This window comes from Somniosus microcephalus, chromosome 1 (genome assembly GCF_052327205.1).
Source record: "Somniosus microcephalus isolate GS21.2 chromosome 1, FLI_Smic_1.0, whole genome shotgun sequence".
NCBI lineage: Eukaryota > Metazoa > Chordata > Chondrichthyes > Squaliformes > Somniosidae > Somniosus > Somniosus microcephalus.
Genome location: NC_140987.1, coordinates 224,773,163 through 224,791,805, shown reverse-complemented (window position 1 = coordinate 224,791,805; position 18,643 = coordinate 224,773,163). Strand labels below are relative to the sequence as shown.

General features: G+C 51.8%; 1 long non-coding RNA gene across 1 annotated transcript in view; it reads left to right on the top strand.

Annotated features, from left to right (window-relative positions):
* LOC147124641 (uncharacterized) overlaps positions 1-18,643 on the top strand; it is a 50,894-nt gene that overhangs the window by 31,598 nt on the left and 653 nt on the right. The window lies entirely within an intron of this gene.

Sequence of the window (18,643 nt, the reverse complement as noted above, 5' to 3'; positions counted from 1 at the left end):
GGTGTAACTGGGGTTTTTAAAATGTAGCGACTGCTAAACAAAAGTTATGGCCCTGAAAAACTAACTTTAATTTTGTGGAGTGTTAAATTTCTCCATTATGATAAAAATTACAATTTTTAAGAAACATTAAAAAAAGGTTTAATTCTTCTTAAAAGTTTGTTCTTGATATTTCAGGTTCTATCTTATCCCATGTGAGAGCCCCAATACTTGTTTTGCTCTCTGTAACATTTTTAAAAAGTCAGGATAAAAGCAGCTTCTCATTTCCTGTCTCTGAGAATTCAGCAACGTGATCGGCTGCTTGGTCAGCATGTTGACGTCACAGCAGCATCGCGGTACACCGCGCTGAAATCAATCACACGTTGAAAAAGGCAAACTTCTCGCTACAGAGCTCGTGAGATCTCTGTGGGCAGCCTTCTTCGGGGCCAGCGGCGAAGCAAAGGCATTCCGGGCCATACTGTATTACATAGATATGACGCTGAATTTACAGTACAGAAACAGGCCATTCGGCCCAACTGCTCCATGCTGGTGTTTATGCCCCACATGAGCCCCCTCTCACCCTCCTTCATCTAACCCTATCAGCATATCCTTCTATTCCTTTCTCCCTCACATGCTTATCGAGCTTCCCCTGAAATGCATCTGTGCTTAGTATTCATCTTAGTATTCTTTAGGTAAAGAAGTTCCTCCTGAATTCCCTATTGGATTTATTTGTGACTATCTTATATTTATGGCCCCTAGTTTTGGTTTCCCCACAAGTGGAAACATCTTCTTTACGTCTACCCTATCAAATCCCTTCATAATTTTAAAGGCCTCTATCAGGTCACCCCTCAGCCTTCTCTTTTCTAGACAAAAGAGCGTCAGCCTGTTCAGCCATTCCTGATAGGTATAACCTCTCAGCACTGGTATCATCCTTGTAAATCTTTTTTGCAGCTTCTCCAGTGCTTCTATATCCTTTTTAATAATATGGAAACCAGAACTGTGCAGAGTACTCCAAGTGTGATCTAACCAAGATAAGATACAAGTTTAACATAACTTCTCTGCTTTTCAATTCTATCCCTTTAAAAGAAGAAGGGCTAGATTTTCAGTATAGGCAGTTTTGGGGCGCTAACCTTAGTGCCCACCCGAAGTTAGCGCCCGCTCCAAAGTAGCGCCCCGTTGCCGGGAATTCAGTGGCTTCGCCCTAAGAGGTTGGTGGAGCGCTAAAAGAGGCGTTCCACTACTATCTTTAGGCGCTAAGCCGGCGGTCCAGAGGGATAGCGCCCAGGCGGGGCGCAGCGCGGGTGCGGTCATTTTTGGACTGACAGCAGACCCCGTGGCGCCGACCAGCTCTTAAAGGGGGAAGGGACGAATTGGTCTGCTGCCACGCCCTGCACACTGCAGCCTTGCAAAGAGGCCTCAACACTGCTGCTCAGCCCCAGGGAGTCATGGCAATGCCAGAGAAGGCCCGTCAGCGTGCCCTGCGCTTCTCAGAGCGTGATCTGGGAATAATGGTCACAGCTCTGGAGGTGAGGCGCAAGATCTCGTTCCCAGAGAGTGGGAGGAATCCAACCCACCACGACTACACCAAAGCCTGGAAGCAGATCGCCCAGAGGGTGACGTTCACCGGCGATGCCCCCAGGACCCACAAACAATGTCGTAAAAAATACAACGACCTGACCAGGATTGTCAAGGTGAGTAGCCTTTCCAGTCTCCTCCTCATTCTTGCATGTACACCTGACATGATGGGCAAAGGGAGCTGAAAGTCCTATTGGCCAGCCCTCAGCCAGCAGCATTGGGACAGTCATGAGCATCAAATGGCCATTCAGCACTCTACACTTTGGCCAAGCTATTCCACCATGGGAGGCAGTGCACACTACATCAGGGCTACACTGCGCACTTACAGCCCGTCCTTTCTCTTGCAGGCTAAAGTAGCCTTTAATCACCAGGCCCGTGCCAGGGGTGGCCGCGCCAAGCTGCAGAAGCTCACTCAGCTGGAGGAGCGCGTGTGTGTGCTCATGGGAGCCCGTGTGATTGTCCCCACAGCGTGCGGAGTATCCGACCCTCCACTGCCCGGTAATGGTAAGGACCTCGCCTTTTGGCCCTCTCGCGTCGCACTGGCCCATCCGAGCTACCTCCTTTGCCACTGTCCCACCAATGCGCTGAATGCCACCAGTCCTAACTCCCTCGCTGACGCCGTCTCCTCACTCTGAAGCTACTCTTGTGCATTCCTGCTTTCAGCTGGTGACGACCAGGACCCTGAAGCTGCCAGTGACAGCACCTCCGAGCAGGAGGAGGAGGAGGAGCAAGCCGGACCATCGGGGGAACAGTCACGTCCCGCAGGAGAGGAGGAAATGCTTGACACCTCCTCACTGGACGAGTGCCTGGAGGAACTGTCGCAGGGCAATGCAGCTTCTGGGACCAGTGGCGTCCAGCCAACCAGGAGCCGTGCGCGTGGCCCGCGGCCTTCCCCCCAAAGGGGGGAAGGATCAGAGGGGAGTGCTGCTGATCGGCACACTCGCCGCCACCAACGTGGCAAGGGTCCCTTAGTTCGGCCCCCTCCTCCCCAGCGGGAGAGTCGCGACTCCAGTCCGGACACCTTCACCTTGGAGGAGGTGCGGAAGCTGGATAAGATGGCCGAGGATTCGGACCGGCGCCACACGGAGCTCATGAGCGTGGTGGGGCGCATGCCTGAGGCCATCGAGTCGCTGGCGACCAGTGTGCGCGAGTTCGGGGCAGCAACTGCCGCGAGTGGCCGCATGCTGACTGATGCCATCAAGACCCTGGCGGATGTGATGCGCGCGCACACCAGGACAACAGGGGCACTCACTGCTGCCACACGCGCTGTCTCAGGCAGGCATCGCCAGGGCAGCCGCCGCGCTGGACCATCCCAGCAAGCCGCCCCTCGGCTGATTGTTGTGGATCCTGCAGTGCGGGCCCGGCCGAGTGCCACCGCGCCACAGCACCAGCCAGTGCATCCCAGACGCCAGCTGGCCCACATTGCGCCATCCGTCGCCGCCATTCCCCCACTGGGGCGTCAAGGGCAAGCGGCTGCAGCTGATGGTGGCCAGGCTCAGGTGCGCCACTCAGCAGACGGCCCCTCGAGGCCCAAACGCCGTGTAGGCCGCCCCCCAGCGGCATCTGGCGGAAGGGCATCTGAGCCTCAGGCACCTTCCCCCAGCCTCGCAGCAGCCACTGGGCAGAGCTTGCGAAGGAGCAGCAGGCCGGGCAGGGGAGGCAAAAGGCTGGCCAAGGTCTCGCCCTCGCGGGCCACTCAGTAGAGGGTGTGGCCAGCTTTCCTTTTATATGGCGGTGGCCATCTTTATTTTGCCCATGGTTGTGTTGTTGGAGGGCTTATTTTTTTGCGTTAGGCCGACGTTGAGGCCCGGTTTGAAGAAAGGTGGAGTGACTCCTCCCCAGTTTGTGGGAGTGAGTCGTTTGTTGGGCTTTTTGTGGGGCCCGTTTATTGTTTTTGGGGATTCATGTGGGAAGGGCTTTTCATTTTTGTGCAATAAAAAATTATCTTTATTCATGCAGTCTCCATGGTTGTTCTTCTTAGTGTTTGTTGGCTTCGCCGGCTGAGGGCTTGCGGAGCGGCTGCATTCATCTTCCCTCATGGCCCCTGGCCATTCCCTGACAGGGGGCTTAGAAGTACCGTGTAATAAGGTGGCGTCGTGCGGCCCTTGGCCCTGGTCGCTCCCTCCTGGGAACGTACTCCTGCTCCTCCTCCTCCTCCTCCTCCTCATGCTCCTCCTGCTCCTCCTCCTGAGGTGCTGGTCCAACGTCAGGTGGCAGTGCCTGAGTCCTGCGGATAGCCAGGTTGTGTAGCATGCAGCAAACCACCACAAATTGGGAGACCCAGTCCGGCGAATACTGGAGAGCTCCTCCGGAGCGATCAAGGCAGCGGAACCGCTGCTTGAGGACCCCAATTGTTAGCTCGATGATGTTGCGGGTGGTTTGATGGCTCTCGTTGTAGGCCTCTTCAGCAGCGGTCCTGGGCGCGCGGAGCGGGGTCATGAGCCAGGTGCACAAAGGATAGCCTTTGTCCCCGAGTAGCCATCCTCTTGGGGGAGGCTGTGCCTGGAACATGTCATGCACAGTACTCTGCCGCAGGATAAAGGCATCGTGGCTGCTGCCTGGGAAGCTGGCATTGACTGCCATGATGCGCTGCTTGTGGTCACAGACCAGCTGCACATTCAGAGAATGGTAGCCCTTCCTGTTGCGATACTGCTCGCCATGCTCCAGAGGGGCCTGCAAAGCCACATGCATACAGTCAATGGCGCCCTGCACCAAGGGGAATTCCCCGAGTCTGGAAAATCCCAATGCGCGCTGATGCTGGCTCTCCAGGGCCATGGGGAAGGAGATGAATTGGCTTCTCCTTCTGAACAGTGCTTCGGTCACCTGGCGGATGCAGCGATGCGCGCCGTACTGGGAGATGTTTGCTATGTCCCCAGCAGCGTATTGGAAGGAGCCGGTGGCATAGAAGTTCAATGCCACCGTCACCTTCACTTCCACCGACAGAGACGTCCTGCACCTGAGCTTTGGCCGCAGATCTCGGCGAAGCAGGTGGCAGATCTCTGCAATCACCTCCTTTCGGAATCGGAGCCTTTTAACACATCGCGCGGCACTCATGTTTAGGTAGGAGCGCTGCTGGCGGTATAGCCTGACTGGGTAAGGCCTACGTGGCCGACGCCTGTAGCCCCCTCTGCCTCTAGCCAGGGCTGCCCCTCTCACAATGCGTCTGCGAGCCCTACGGACATGGAGCTGCAGCTCCGCGTTGGCACCCCATGCGACCCCCATCAAATCCTGGCAAACACTCAAATTTCCAAAAGGCCACTTGCAGCGCTCTGGCCTGAGTCCAAAAATACCTGAGCTCTTGCTGCTTGAAACCAGTTAGCTATCCTCCTTGTTGTGTCTCCAGAAATGCGTTGCACAAGAGTGTTTTCTGAAAAAAGGCTGGCCTTTATACTGGAGAGCACGTCCCCTTTAATTTGCGCCCCCCGGGGCCCGCGCTGGTTGTGTTGCGTTCCTTTTTCCAAACGCTCCGGCCGCCAGCCGCACAATGGGGCGGTCCGACTGAAGTTTGGAATCGGGGCGCACAAAGGGCGTTGCACGAGGATGTGACGTCATTTTCTGCACGCGCATCCGGGCGGGCGCTAAACTTTGCGCCGGCGCTAACGGGCAACTTAATTTGGGGCGGGGCGCAAACTGCGCTGCGCACGGGCGCTACACGCATAGCGCCCGAAAATCACTTCTCTTAAGGCGCTAACTGCTGGCACTATCAACTGAAAATCTAGCCCGAAGTGTTTCCTTTTATGGCATTATTAACCAGTGTCGTTACTTTTAGTGATTTTTGTATCCCTACCCCTAGATCCCTTTGCTTCTCTACCCCATTTAGACTGTATTTTCCAAGCAGTATGTGGCCTCCTTATTCTTCTTACCAAAATACAACATCTCACACTTATCTATATTGAAAATCATTTGCCAATTTCATGTCCATTCTGCAGGTTTAGTTATATCCCTCTTGTATTTTGTCGCGGTCTTTCTCTGAAGAATTTTGGAATTGTGCTTCCGATTCCCAAGTCCAAATTATTTGTGCAAATAGTGAACAACAGTGGTCCCAGCACCGATCCTTGTGGAACACAACTTCCCACCTTCCACCAGTCTGTGTAGCTACCCTTAACCTCTATTTTCTGTTTTCTGTTCTGTATCCAGCTTGCTATCCATTCTGCCACTTGTTCCCTGACTCCACATGCTCTGACCTTAGTCATGAGTCTACTATGTAGTCCCTTATCTAAAGCCTTTTGAAAATCCAAATATTACATCTACAACATTACCCCTGTCTACTCTTTCTTTCACTTCGTCAAAGAATTCAATGAGGTTGGTCAAGGATGACCTTCCCTTTTACTAGACACAACACTTTTATCTAAACGTATGTCTATATGGATATCAGTATGTACAGTATATGCATTTTGGTAGTTTTAGTCCTGCACTGTGACATACACAGAGTGGCCCTGGCACTGGAAAGGGATGATTTACTTGAGGGTTCAAAGAAAGAATCGATTTGGTTTGAATTAAGGAACAAAAAAGGAACTATTATGGTGCTGGGTGGAATCTATAGGCCACCAAATAGCAGGAATGAGATAGAGGAGAAAATTTGCAGGCAAATTTCAGAAAGATACAAAGACTATAGCGTAGTGATAATGGGGATTTCAATTACCCTAATATAGACTGGGAAAATAACAGTGTAAAGGGTAAAGCGGTGGAGGAATTCAAGAAAACTTTCTTGATCAGTAAGTTTCGAGCCCAACAAGGAAGGAAGCAGTGATGGATCTGGTTCTGGGGAATGTAGTGGGGCAAGTGGAGCATGTTTCAGTGGGGGAGCATTTGGGAAACAGTGATATCATTAGTTTTAGTGTCGTCATGGAAAAGGATGAGGAAAAATCAATCGTGGAAATATTCAGCTAGAGGAGGGCTAATTTCAGTGTATTGAAAGGGGATCTGGCCTAGGTGAATTGGAATCAAAGATTGACAGGTAAAACAGTAAATGAACAATGGGACGCCCTCAAAGAGGAGATAGTTTGGGTACAGACTAGACACATTCCCACGAGGGGCAAAGGAAGGGCATCCAAAGCGAAAGTGCCATAGATGAAATGAAACAGGAAAAGGAGATTTTTGATAAATGTCAGGCTCATAATACAGTAGAGAACCAAGCTGAATACAGACAGTACAGAGGAGAACTGAAAAAGGAAATAAGAGGGGCAAAGAGTGTGTATGAGAATAGATTAGCGGGTAACATAAAAGGGAACCCAGAAGTCTTTTATAAACATATAAATAGTAAAAGAGTAGTCAAAGGAAGGGTAGGCTGACTAGGGACCAAAAAGGAGATCTTCTTGTGAGGCAGAGGGCATGGCCGAGGTTCTAATTGAGTACTTTATGTTGTGTCCGTGTATAATAAGACACAGACTGCAGGAGAAACGGTACAACAGGTGTTTACTCAACGTGGCTCACACTGGAACTGATCTGTACAGATTACTACTCAGTGCTATATACAGGTGTGGTCACTGCCGGTACTGCAGTATACATGAGCTGTAAAAGATAGTTCCCCCCTTAAAGGTATATACATTACAATTCCTCCCCTTTTAGATTAACAGTACCAGAACACTCATTTAACAATTAAATATCAAACTAATTACAATTAACACTTTTAACATACAACATTAGCTGAAAATAGTCTATTTATATATTCAGTCTTTGGGGAGGCTTCCTGATCCTTTCTGGATAGCGCCTTTCCCGAGTGTCTTGCTCTTGGTGCGGAGGCGATTCTGGCCCCCTGTCGTCGGTTGGTTCATCAGCTTCCGATGCTACTGTTTCTGGGGTAGATGCGACCTGTACGTTGGGTTCATCACCAGGTACGTATGGGCGAGGCATGGGGTTGACTTGTTCCTGTGACTCTAGGATCTGGTCAGCATGGCGTCTCACGATGCTCTCCCCAACGTCCACTGTGTACATTAGTGGGCCCTGCCATGTGCATATCGTTCCTGGCTGCCATTTTTCTGTTCGGTAGTCGCGGGCCAAGACTGGTTGCCCTACATTGAAGCTCCTTGTTGGCTTCTCATGGATATGCTGGAATTGCTTACTCTCAACATCCCTTCGTACGTTTGGTCTGAGCAAATCCAGGCGAGATCTTAACCTTCGGCTAAAGAACATCATGGCTGGGGCCTGGTTGGTGACTGCATGTGTCGCATTCCGGTAGGCGAACAGGAAATTGTCCACCTTGTGCTGCAGCGGAATGTTGTCATTGTACATAGTCTTTATTGCCTTCTTAAAGGTTTGTACGAACCTCTCAGCCAATCCATTTGTGGCTGGATGATACGGGGCGGATGTGTAATGCCTTACCCCATTCTTTTTCAAGAACCTCCGGAACTCTTCAGACACAAACTGTGGTCCGTTGTCGGAGCAAATCTGTTCTGGCAAGCCATTCCTGGCAAAAATGGTCCGTAGGACTGCAATAGTTTTCTCCGTGGTGGTGGAGGACATTTTGATGACCTCAGGCCATTTCGAGTGCGCATCCACGGCTATTAAAAACATTGAGTCCATGAATGGACCAGCAAAATCAATATGCACCCATTGCCATGGAGATGAGGGCCACTCCCATGGGTGTAGAGGGGCCTGTGGTGGTGCATTTTGGACTTTCTGGCATCCTGAGCAACTCTTGGTCAGGTCCTCGATTTGTTTATCGATTCCCGGCCACCACACATAAGCCCTGGCTAGGCTTTTCATTTTTACCCCTCCCAGATGACCCTCATGAAGCTCATTGAGCACTCTATCCCTTAACTTGGGTGGAATTACCACTCGGGATCTACACATCAAGGTCCCCCGGCACACTGACAGCTGTTCTCTCCTTGTCGAGAATGCTGGCAACAGTGAGTCGCCATGTGCTGGCCATCCCGTCACCGTCAAATCATATACCCGAGACAGTGTCGGGTCATTTCGGGTTTCCTTTGCGATACAAGCGCTAGTTACCGGTAAGTATTCAACTATAGTCGAATGGAATATTTCGACAGGATCCACTGCTGGTGCTTCCTCCGCAGTAGGCAGTGGCAGGCATGATAGCCCATCAGCATTTCCATGCTGTTTCGTGCCCTTATATTCAATCTCATAGTGGTGCGCCCCTAGAAAAAGTGACCATCTTTGCAGTCGTTGCGCAGTCATCACCGGAACGCCCTTCTTCGGATTAAAAATGGAGACAAGAGGTTGGTGATCAGTCAGCAAGGTGAATTTCTGCCCGTGCAGATAGTGATTGAACTTTTTCACTCCCCACACTAGGCTGAAGGCCTCCCTGTCAATCTGGGCGTAGTTACGCTCGGCTGAGGTTAGTGATCGTGACGCAAAGGCTATTGGCCTCTCTGAGCCGTCCGAGAATTTGTGCGACAGCACCGCTCCAATGCCGTAGGGTGACGCATCACATGCCAACCGAATTGGTAATGCTGGGTTGTAATGGGCCAATACCTCTTTCGATGTGATTAGTGTTTTGCTCTTCTGGAAAGCTCGTCTACATTCGTCACTCCACTTCCATGGTACCCCAGTTTGCAGTAGGGTGTTCAGTGGGTGTAGTATTGTAGACAAATTTGGCAAGAACTTCTGGTAGTAGTTTACCAGCCCGAGGAACGACCTCAGTTGTGACACATTTTCCGGTGCTGGAGCCTTGACTACTGCCTCAATCTTCTCTGGGGACTTATGTAACCCCTCTTTATCGATAACGTGGCCACAATACGAGATCTGTTTTCTAAAAAACTCGCATTTGGGGCGGTTAGCTCGGAGCCCATATTCCTGCAATCTAGTGAGCACCTGCTCCAGGTTGGCAAGGTGATCACTGTCATTTTCACCCGTGACCAGGATGTCGTCCAAATAACACTGGGTCCCTGGGATCCCTTGCAGGACTTGTACCATTGCCCTCTGCCAAATAGCCGGAGCTGATGCTACCCCGAATACCAGCCGGTTGTATTGGTAGAGACCTTTATAGGTGTTGATTGTGAGGTATTTTTTTGATGCTTCTTCTACCTCCATTTGCAGATACGCCTGGGCCAGATCAATCTTAGTGAAGTGTTTCCCTCCAGATAGCGAGGCAAAAATATCTTCAATCTGCGGAAGTGGATATTGTACGGTGTGAAGGACCGGGTTCACTGTTACCTTAAAGTCCCCACAGATGCGAACCTTCCTTGGTTCCCCAGGCGTGCTGCTCAACGACTTTTTCATCACAGGGACGATGGGTGTAGCCCACTCGCTCCAGTCTACCTGGACAGTACACCTGAACATTCCAGACTCTCCAGCTCTGCTTCAACGGCTGGGTGGATCGCATAAGGTTGGGCTTGCGTTTTCTTCAATTTTAATCGTCGCTGTCATGCCTTTTAGTGTTCCGAGTCCTTGCTGGAACACTTCTTTCGCGTCAGTTAGGATCTTTGACAGTCGCCCAGGTGTGACGTCGTCATCCTTTTTGTCAGCCACAGTCAGTGCCTGTATGGAATGCCAATCCAGTTGTATTTTCCGGATCCATTCACGCCCCAGTAATGGTGGTCCTCCATCTTGCAATACATACAGGTCTAGTTTTGGTTTTTCCTTACCGTTATATATAACAGTCACCCTTATTTTTCCTTTGGGGTAGACTTTTTGCCCCGTGTACGTCTTCAAAATAATTTTTGTGCCTCTCAAGGGTATGTGTGAGAATAGCCGCTCGTAGTCCCCTCGGTTTATGACTGTTAGGGCTGATCCTGTGTCCAATTCCATCTTTACCTGGACTCCTGCTATCTTGAGAGTGACCCAAATGGTTCGGTGATCCTCCATTGTGATCACATTATGTAGTTTCAGACAACTCAGTTCCCTGCTTTCGGAGTCATTATCACTCTTTTGTTCGTCTGAACTATTCTCCGTCATCTTATGTACCTTCTTGTACTTTTCTTTGGTAGGTTTCTTATTGCTGATTTTCTTTCCCGACCTGCAGACTCGTGCTATGTGTCCTACTTTTCCACACTGTCTGCACACTTTGTCTTTGAACCAGCAATTATTCTGGGCGTGTGTTGTTCTGACGCAGCGATAGCACTTCTCTGTTCCATATGACATTTCGTTTGTGCCATATTCTTGCGGTCTCTGTTGTATCTCTGCAGCGCCCCGTGCTGCTGCTTCATATGATACCGCAATGCTGAAAGCCTTTTCCAGCGTAAGGTCCTTTTCAGATAAAAGCTGTTTCTGGGTTCCTTCACTTTGAAGCTCACACACAAACTTGTCCCTTAAGGAATCTGCCAGTCCCGCTCCAAACTGGCAGTGTTTCGATAGTTTGCGCAGTTCTGTTAAATAATCAGCATTGCTTTCATCCTTATGCTGGTTCCGTTCGTGAAACTTGAATCTTTCTGCTATCAGCAGCAGTGTGGGGTTTAAATGTTCCTGTAGTATCGTTACTATGTCTTCAAAACTCTTTTCCATTGGCTTCGTTGGGGTTACTAGATTTCGTAATAAACCATACGTCTTTGCACCCATTAAATTTAACAATACCGACGCTTTCTTGTCATCTGACACCTCATTTGCCTTGCAGTATACCTCTATTCGTTCGACATATGGGCCTAGAAATTCAGTTGGCTGCGCCAGCCGTTAGCGCCTTAGGAGGAGCAGATCTCGAGTGCTAGGCGCTTAGCGCCCGGGCGCAGCGTGATCTGCGCCTCGCCCCAACTTCAGTAGACATTTAGCGCCGGCGCAAAGTTTTTGCGCGCGCTCAGCTGCGCGCGCAGATCATGACGTCATTTCGTCGTGCAACACCCTTTGTGCGCCCGGAACCGGAACTTCACTCGCGCCGCCCCATTGTGCGCCGGGTGGCCCTAACGACTGTTGAGTGGAACGGTACACAGCCGAGGCGGGCCGCGGGGAGCGCAAATTAAAGGGCACTTACCCTGCACTATAAAGGGCAGCCATTTTGCAACATTCACTCTTGTGCAACGGATTTTTGGAGAGAGACCAAGGAAGAGAGCTTACTGCTTTGGCCCAACACTAGGACAGGTATTTTTGGCTTCAGGCCAGAGCTTTGCAATTATCTTTGCCTTCATTGAGATCTCAGTGTTTGCCAGCATATTATGGGGGCTGCATTGGGTGCCAACGCTGAGTTTCAGCCTTATGTCGGAAGGGCTTACAGACGCCGTGAGAGAGTGGCAGCCCTGGCTAGACGCAGAGGGGGCAACAGGCGTCGCCAAGTGAGGCATTACCCACCCAGGGTATACCGCCAGCAGTTCTCCTATCTCAACATGTCTGCCGCGCAGTGTGTTAGGAGGCTGCGATTCAGAAGGGAGGTGGTTGCAGACATCTGCCAGCTGCTTCACAGAGATCTGTGTCCACAGCTGATGCGCAGGACGTCTCTGTCGGTGGCAGTGAAGGTGACGGTGGCTCTCAACTTCTATGCCACCGGCTCCTTCCAATCCGCTGCTGGGGACATCGCTAACATCTTCCAGTTCGCCGTGCATTGCTGCATCCGCCAGGTGACCAATGCCCTTTTCAGAAGGAGACGTCAATTCATCTCCTTCCCCATGACCCTGGACAAGCAGCAGCAGCGTGCAGTGGGATTTGCAAGAATCGCGGGCTTCCCCATGGTGCAGGGCGCCATTGACTGCATGCATGTGGCTTTGCGGGCACCTCTGGAGCATGCCGAGGATTACCGCAACCGGAAGGGCTACCATTCCCTCAACGTACAGCTGGTGTGTGACCACAGGCAGCGCATCCTAGCTGTCAATGCCTGCTTTCCAGGAAGCAGCCACGATGCCTTTATCCTGCGACAGACAACTGTGGCTGACATGTTCCAGGCATAGCCTCAACCAAGAGGATGGCTTATCGGGGACAAAGGCTATCCTTTGTGTACCTGGCTCATGACCCCGCTCCGTGCGCCCACGACCCCTGCTGAAGAGGCATACAACGAGAGCCATCAAGCGACCAGGAACCTCATCGAACAAACAATCGGCGTCCTGAAGCAACGGTTCCACTGTCTGGATCGCTCCGGGGGAGCCCTCCAGTATTCGCAGGAGCGAGTCTCCCAATTCGTCGTCGTTTGCTGCATGCTGCACAACCTGGCTATCCGCAGGACTCAGGCACTGCCACCTCACGTTGGACCACCACCTCAGGAGGAGGAGCAGGAGGAGGAGGAGGAGGAGGAGTACCAGCCCAGGAGGGAGGCAGAAGGTCCAAGGGCCTCCCGTCGGCGGCTTATTGAACGTCACTTCTAGGCCCTCTGTCAGGGAATGGCTTGTGCCAATGAAAGAACATGATTGCAGCCGCTCCGCAAGCCCTCAGCCGGTTAAGGCAACAAACACTTCAAAGATCAAACATGGACAATGTGAATAAATAAAATGGTTTATTTTACAAACTCAGGGCCCTTCCCACATGAAAACCAAAAACACACGAAACCCCCTAAAAACACTCACACAGATGACTCACTCCCACAACCTGGGGAGGATTAACAAAAGATGTAAACAAAAATGGCCTTCATCCTCGGCCTTCACAAAACACCCATTCCAAAAAACACAACATTTGGACACACCCTCTACTTTGTGGCCCGTGAGGGTGATGCCTTCTGCAAACTTTGGCGGCCCCTGCATGCCCTGCTGCTCCTCCTCAAAGTGAGGCCAGTGGCTGCTGCAAGGCTGGGGGAAGGCTCCTGAGGGGCACATGTCGTGATGGCAGATGCCCTTGGGGGTCGGCCTAGACGAGGTCTGGCCGTCGAGGGGCCGGCTGGTGAATGCTGCAGCTGTGGCTGGTCAGCATCAGTCGCTGCAGCAGCTCGTGGCAGCTCCACTGGGGGAGTGGCAGTGGCGGCTGGAGGAATGGGGGCAAGCTGGCGAATGGCAGGCGCTCGCTGGTCACCTGAGACACTGGCACTCGCCCGGGCCAGCACTGCAGCATGCACAGCAATCTGCCGAGGGACAGACCGCTGTGCTGCTGCAGCGCGCCGGGTGCCCTGGCGATGCCTGGCTGACACAGCAAGTGTGGCAGCAGTGAGTGCCCGTGTTGCCCTGTTCTGTGACCACATCAGAGCAGCCAGTGACTGCACGGCACCACTGATCACCTGGCCAGTCGCTGCCTGACCTGCCCCGAATTCCGCCAAACTGGTGGCCTGTGAGGCCCCGAATTCGGTCACACTCCAAGACAGGGACTCGATGGCCTCAGGCATCTGTGCCACTAGCGCCATGAGCTCCGTGTGCCGGCGCTCCGAGTCCACGGACATGTCCTCGAGGCGGCGCATCTCCTCGGCGTTGACCGTCTCCGGACTGGAGGCCGGACTCTCCCTCTGGGGAGAAGGCCGCCAAACTGGCCGACCCTTCCTGCGTTGCTGGACGCCGCTGGGCCCAGCAATTGGACTCCCCTCCGACCCTTCCCCCCTCTGGGGAGAAGGCCGCTGAGCTTCCACCCCCCTCCCGCGTTTCTGCAGGCCGCTGGTCCCAGGAGCTACACTCCCCTCCGACACTTCCCCCATGCTCCCCTCCAGGGAAGACGTCTCCCCTACATTGGCATGGCTTGCCGTGGCTGAGGGTTCCCCTGATGGGCCGCCTTCCTCTTGCTCCTCCTCCTCCTCCTCTTCTGAGGGGCTGTCACTGGCAACTTCAGGGACCTCCTCCTCACCATCTGAAAGCAGGAAGGCACAAGAGTAGCTTTAGAGTGAGGAGAGGGAGTCAGCGAGGGATGCATGAGTGGTGGCATTCAGCGCATTGGTCGGACAGTGGCAAAGGATGTAGATCTGATGCGCAAGTGGGACGAGAGAGGTCCAAAAGGTGATGTCCTTACCATTGGTGCCCAGAACAGGGTCGGCATCTCCAGATGCAATGGGGCCAATCACCCAGGCACCCACGATGCGCTCCACGCGCTGTTGCAGCTCGGTGAGCGGCTGGATCTGGAGTCCGCCTCCCCCGGTCTCAGTCCGGCTCCTCTTATTATTGGCCAGCTTGGCCTGCAAGAGAAAGGATGGCCTCTAAGTACAGTGTGTAGCCCTGATCTTGTGTGCACTGCCTCCCATGGTGGAATAGCCTGGCCAGTGTGTTAAGTGCACAATGTGCAATTGATGTTCATGACTGTCCCATAGCTGCTGCATGAGGGCTGGCCATTAGGGCTTTCAGGTCCCTTTGCCCATAATGTGAGGTGCACATGCAAGGATGAGGAGGACACTGGAAAGGGTACTCACCCTGACAATCCTGGCGAGGTCATTTAGCTTTTTGCGGCATTGTACAGCGCTCCTGGGGACCTCACTGTTGGATGTCACCCTGGTGGCGACATGCCTCCAGGCTTTCCGGTAGACGCGGGCCATCGGCTTCTTCCCATTGTCCGGAAACAAAATATGGCGTCTCTTCTCCACAGCGCCAACCAGCACCCTCAGATCATGCTCTGAGAAGCGCTGCGCTCATTCACGGGCCTTCTCCATCCTTTCAGGTGCTATTTGGGTCCAGCAGCAGTGTTCAGGCCTAGCTGGAGGGCTGCAGTGTCCAGGGCGTGGCAGCAGACCAACAAGACCCTTCCCCCTTAAGAGCTGGCCGGCGCCAGGGTGTCTGCTGTCAATCAAGAAATGGCCACACCTGCGCTGCCCCCGGCCTCGGCGGTATCGCTCAGCACCTCCGGCTTAGCGCCTAAAGAGAGCCATCCATCGCCAGTTTTAGCGCTCGAGCAAACTCTTAGGGCGAAGCTAATGAATATCGGCGAAGTGGCCTCGAATTTGCGCTGGGCGCAAACTTTAGCGGCCGCCCGACTTTACCGCCCCAAAAGTGGCTATAATGAATTTCTAGGCCATGTAGTCCAATCTTCGACTTCATTGTCAAATGCGGTGATACTGCCACTCTTCGGCATTTTGGGTGTGGTTTAAAATGGCGTCTCCCAATGGCTTAAAATGGCATCTCCCGCGCTTTCCTTCTTCCCCCGCTGCTGCCAACGCCGCTCCCGGCGGTTCTCGTGGCAATGGCGGCGCCCTGTAGGTTTCGCGCGCTTCTCCTGCGCTGCTGCCAACGACGCTCTCGGCGGTCCTCGTGGCAATGGCGGCGCCTTGCGGGTTTCTGCGCGTCTCTCTCTCCCTCTCATCGACGCTGCTTGGCCCCTGAACACCGGCTGCGCCCTGTGCGCTCTGCCCTCTCTCTCTCTCCCCCATCGATGCTGCTCGGCCCTTTGCTGTGCCACTCGGTCGGGCTCTAGCCCGCCGCTGTCCGGGAAGGGTCTGCGCACTACCTGTTGCCAGCCCGTTTCGCTGGACCACCTCGACTGGAAAGCCAAGCCTGGCTCTCGACAGCCTCCCCCGCAATTCTCGAGTCTCTGCCGGATGACTGGGCGGTTGCCCGTGGTTGACACCCGAGTCTCTGGCCTTGACCTCCAATCCACTGATCTCCAGGAACGAATCCCCGGGAGGTGATGCAGAGTTGCAGGTAGGTTCGAACTTGCCTTGTCGCCAATGTTGTGTCCGTGTATAATAAGACACAGACTGCAGGAGAACGGTACAACAGGTGTTTACTCAACGTGGCTCACACTGGAACTGATCTGTACAGATTATACTACTCATTGCTATATACAGGTGTGGTCACTGCCGGTACTGCAGTATACATGAGCTGTAAAAGATAGTTCCCCCCTTAAAGGTATATACATTACACTTTACATCTGCCTTCAATAAAGAAGAGGATTCTGCCAATATCACAGTAAAGGAGGAGTTGGTAGAGATATTGGATAGGATAAAAAATAGATAAAGAGGAGGTACTTAAAAGGTTGGCAGTGCTCAAAGTAGAGACGTCATCCCATCTGGATGCTGAGGGAAATAAGGGTGGAGATAGCAAAGGCTCTAGCCACAATCTTCCAATTCTCCATAGATACAGGAATGGTGCCAGAGGACTGGTGGATTGCAAATGTTACACCCCTGTTTAAAAAAGGGAAGAGAGAGATAAATCCGGCAGAGAGTAGTGGTGAACGGTTGTTTTTCAGACTGGAGGGAAGTGTGCAGTGGTGTCCCCCAGGGGCCGGTATTAGGACCACTGCTCTTTTTGATATCTATTAATGACCTGGACTTGGGTATACAGGGCATAATTTCAAAGTTTGCAGATGACACAGATCTCGGAAATGTAGTAAACATTGATGATAGTAAGAGACTTCAGAAGGACATAGACAGATTGGTGAAATGGGTAGACACATGGCAGATGCAATTTAATGCACAGAAGTGTGAAGTGATGTATTTTGGTAGGAAGAATGAGGCGAGGCAATATAAACTAAATGGCACAATCTTAAAGGGGATGCAGAACCAGAGAGACCTGGAAGTGTACGTATGAAGGTGGCAGGACAAGTTGAAAAGGCTGTTAAAAAACCATACGGGATCCTTGGCTTTATAAACAGAGGGATAACGCTCGAATTTCCAAGCCCCATGGTGGCGGGTTTGGCGGTGGGAGTGGTGGCAAAATACAGAATCGGGGGGCACGAACCCATCCCGTCCCCAACCCATCTCCGTGTCAATGTCCCAGGAGGCGGGTATCCGATCTGTGCTGGGAGCCGCCTCCCCGAGGCGGGAAGGGGATTAGAGCCAATTAACTGCCTGTTAACAGATAGTTAACAGGCAGTTTTTTGCCTAATCATTATTTTTAGCCCTGAAGTGTGGGCTTCCCGATGGCTCCGAACCACGCCAAGTTAGCGAGGCGGACCGTCGGTCTGAAGGGGTTGGAGGGGTCGAGATGTCCATTGTGCAGGTGAGTGATGGGTGCATGTGTACAGAGGTAAGTGTGTGAGGTAAGTGTAAAGTGTTTTTAATAAGTTTTACTTACCTTTACTTTCTCCTGCAGGGTTCCTTCCTTCAGTTCTCGGGCATCCCTCAGTTCACCGGCACAGAAAGCAGAATGGCCGCTGAAATATCAAAAGCTGCAGCATTCTGCTTTCTGGTCTGGAGAGATCTCTAACTGAGTCTGAGTAGAAGGACTCAAGTTAGAAGACAGATTGTCAGTGTTTGACAGCTTCACAGAGCTGTCAAATGCTGATTTTTCATCAGTCAAAAGCGCTTGACAGATGAAATGTCAATCACTGACATCACCAGTAACCAGGTGTCCCTTAATTGGCCTGCTGAGCCTGCTGGGCGGGTTTAACACGGACAATCAAGGGAAAATAGCGTGGGTTGGCCACAAGTCGATGGAGGTGGGACTACAACCCAAAAAGTGGGAGTCCCGCCTCCATCACGTTCCCATTGACAAAATCCAGCCCATAGAGTACAAAAGCAAAGAGCCGAAAAGCCAAATTATATTGAAATTTTGTAAATAAAATCATACTGACCAAAACCAAAGTTTTATTTATATGAGTGATATTAACACCTTAGGAAGAATGTCAAGGCCTTAGAGAGTGGGCTGAGGAGATTTACTAGAATGGAAACCAGGGATGAAAGACTTCTATTATGAGGCGAGACTAGAGAAACTGGGGTTATTCTCCTTATAGCAGAGAAGGTTAAGGGGAGATTTAATGAGGTGTTCAAAATAATGAAGTATTTTGATAGAGTAAATAAGGAGAAACTGTCCCCAATAGTAGAGGTGTCGGCAACCACAGGACATAAATTTAAGGTAATTGGCAAAAGAACCAGAGGCAAGATGAGAATTTGTTTTACACCGTGAGTTATTATGATCTGGCATGCACTGCCTGAAAGGATGGTGGAAGCAGATTCAATAATAACTTTCAAAAGGGAATTGGATATATACTTGAAGGGGAAAAATTTGCAGGGCTGTGGGGAAAGGGCAGTGCAATGGGACTAATTGGATAACTCTTTCAAATAGCCGGCACAGGCACGATGGATCGAATGGCCTCTTTCAGTACTGTATCATTATATGATTCTATGATTATGATATAGAAATTAGTCTGGGCCCGTTCAACCAAAATTGGGCCTTGGCCCTCAATATCATTTATGCGTGAGCTGCTGGTGGCTGTGTCATGTTTATAGGCAGCTCACGCATTCCAAATGCTAAAGGTAAGTCCCAGGAGGGGCTTGGGGTTTGAGCGGACAAAGGGAGGGGGTGGTCATGATGACTGTGGTGCCGGGGGAAGCGCTCCTGCTCCTCCCAGCTCCATGTGAAGGATTTTTTTTTAATTCACTTTTAAAAACGTACCCCCTGTCAGCGGCCTCAGGGACCACTGAAAAATTGTGAGCGGGACA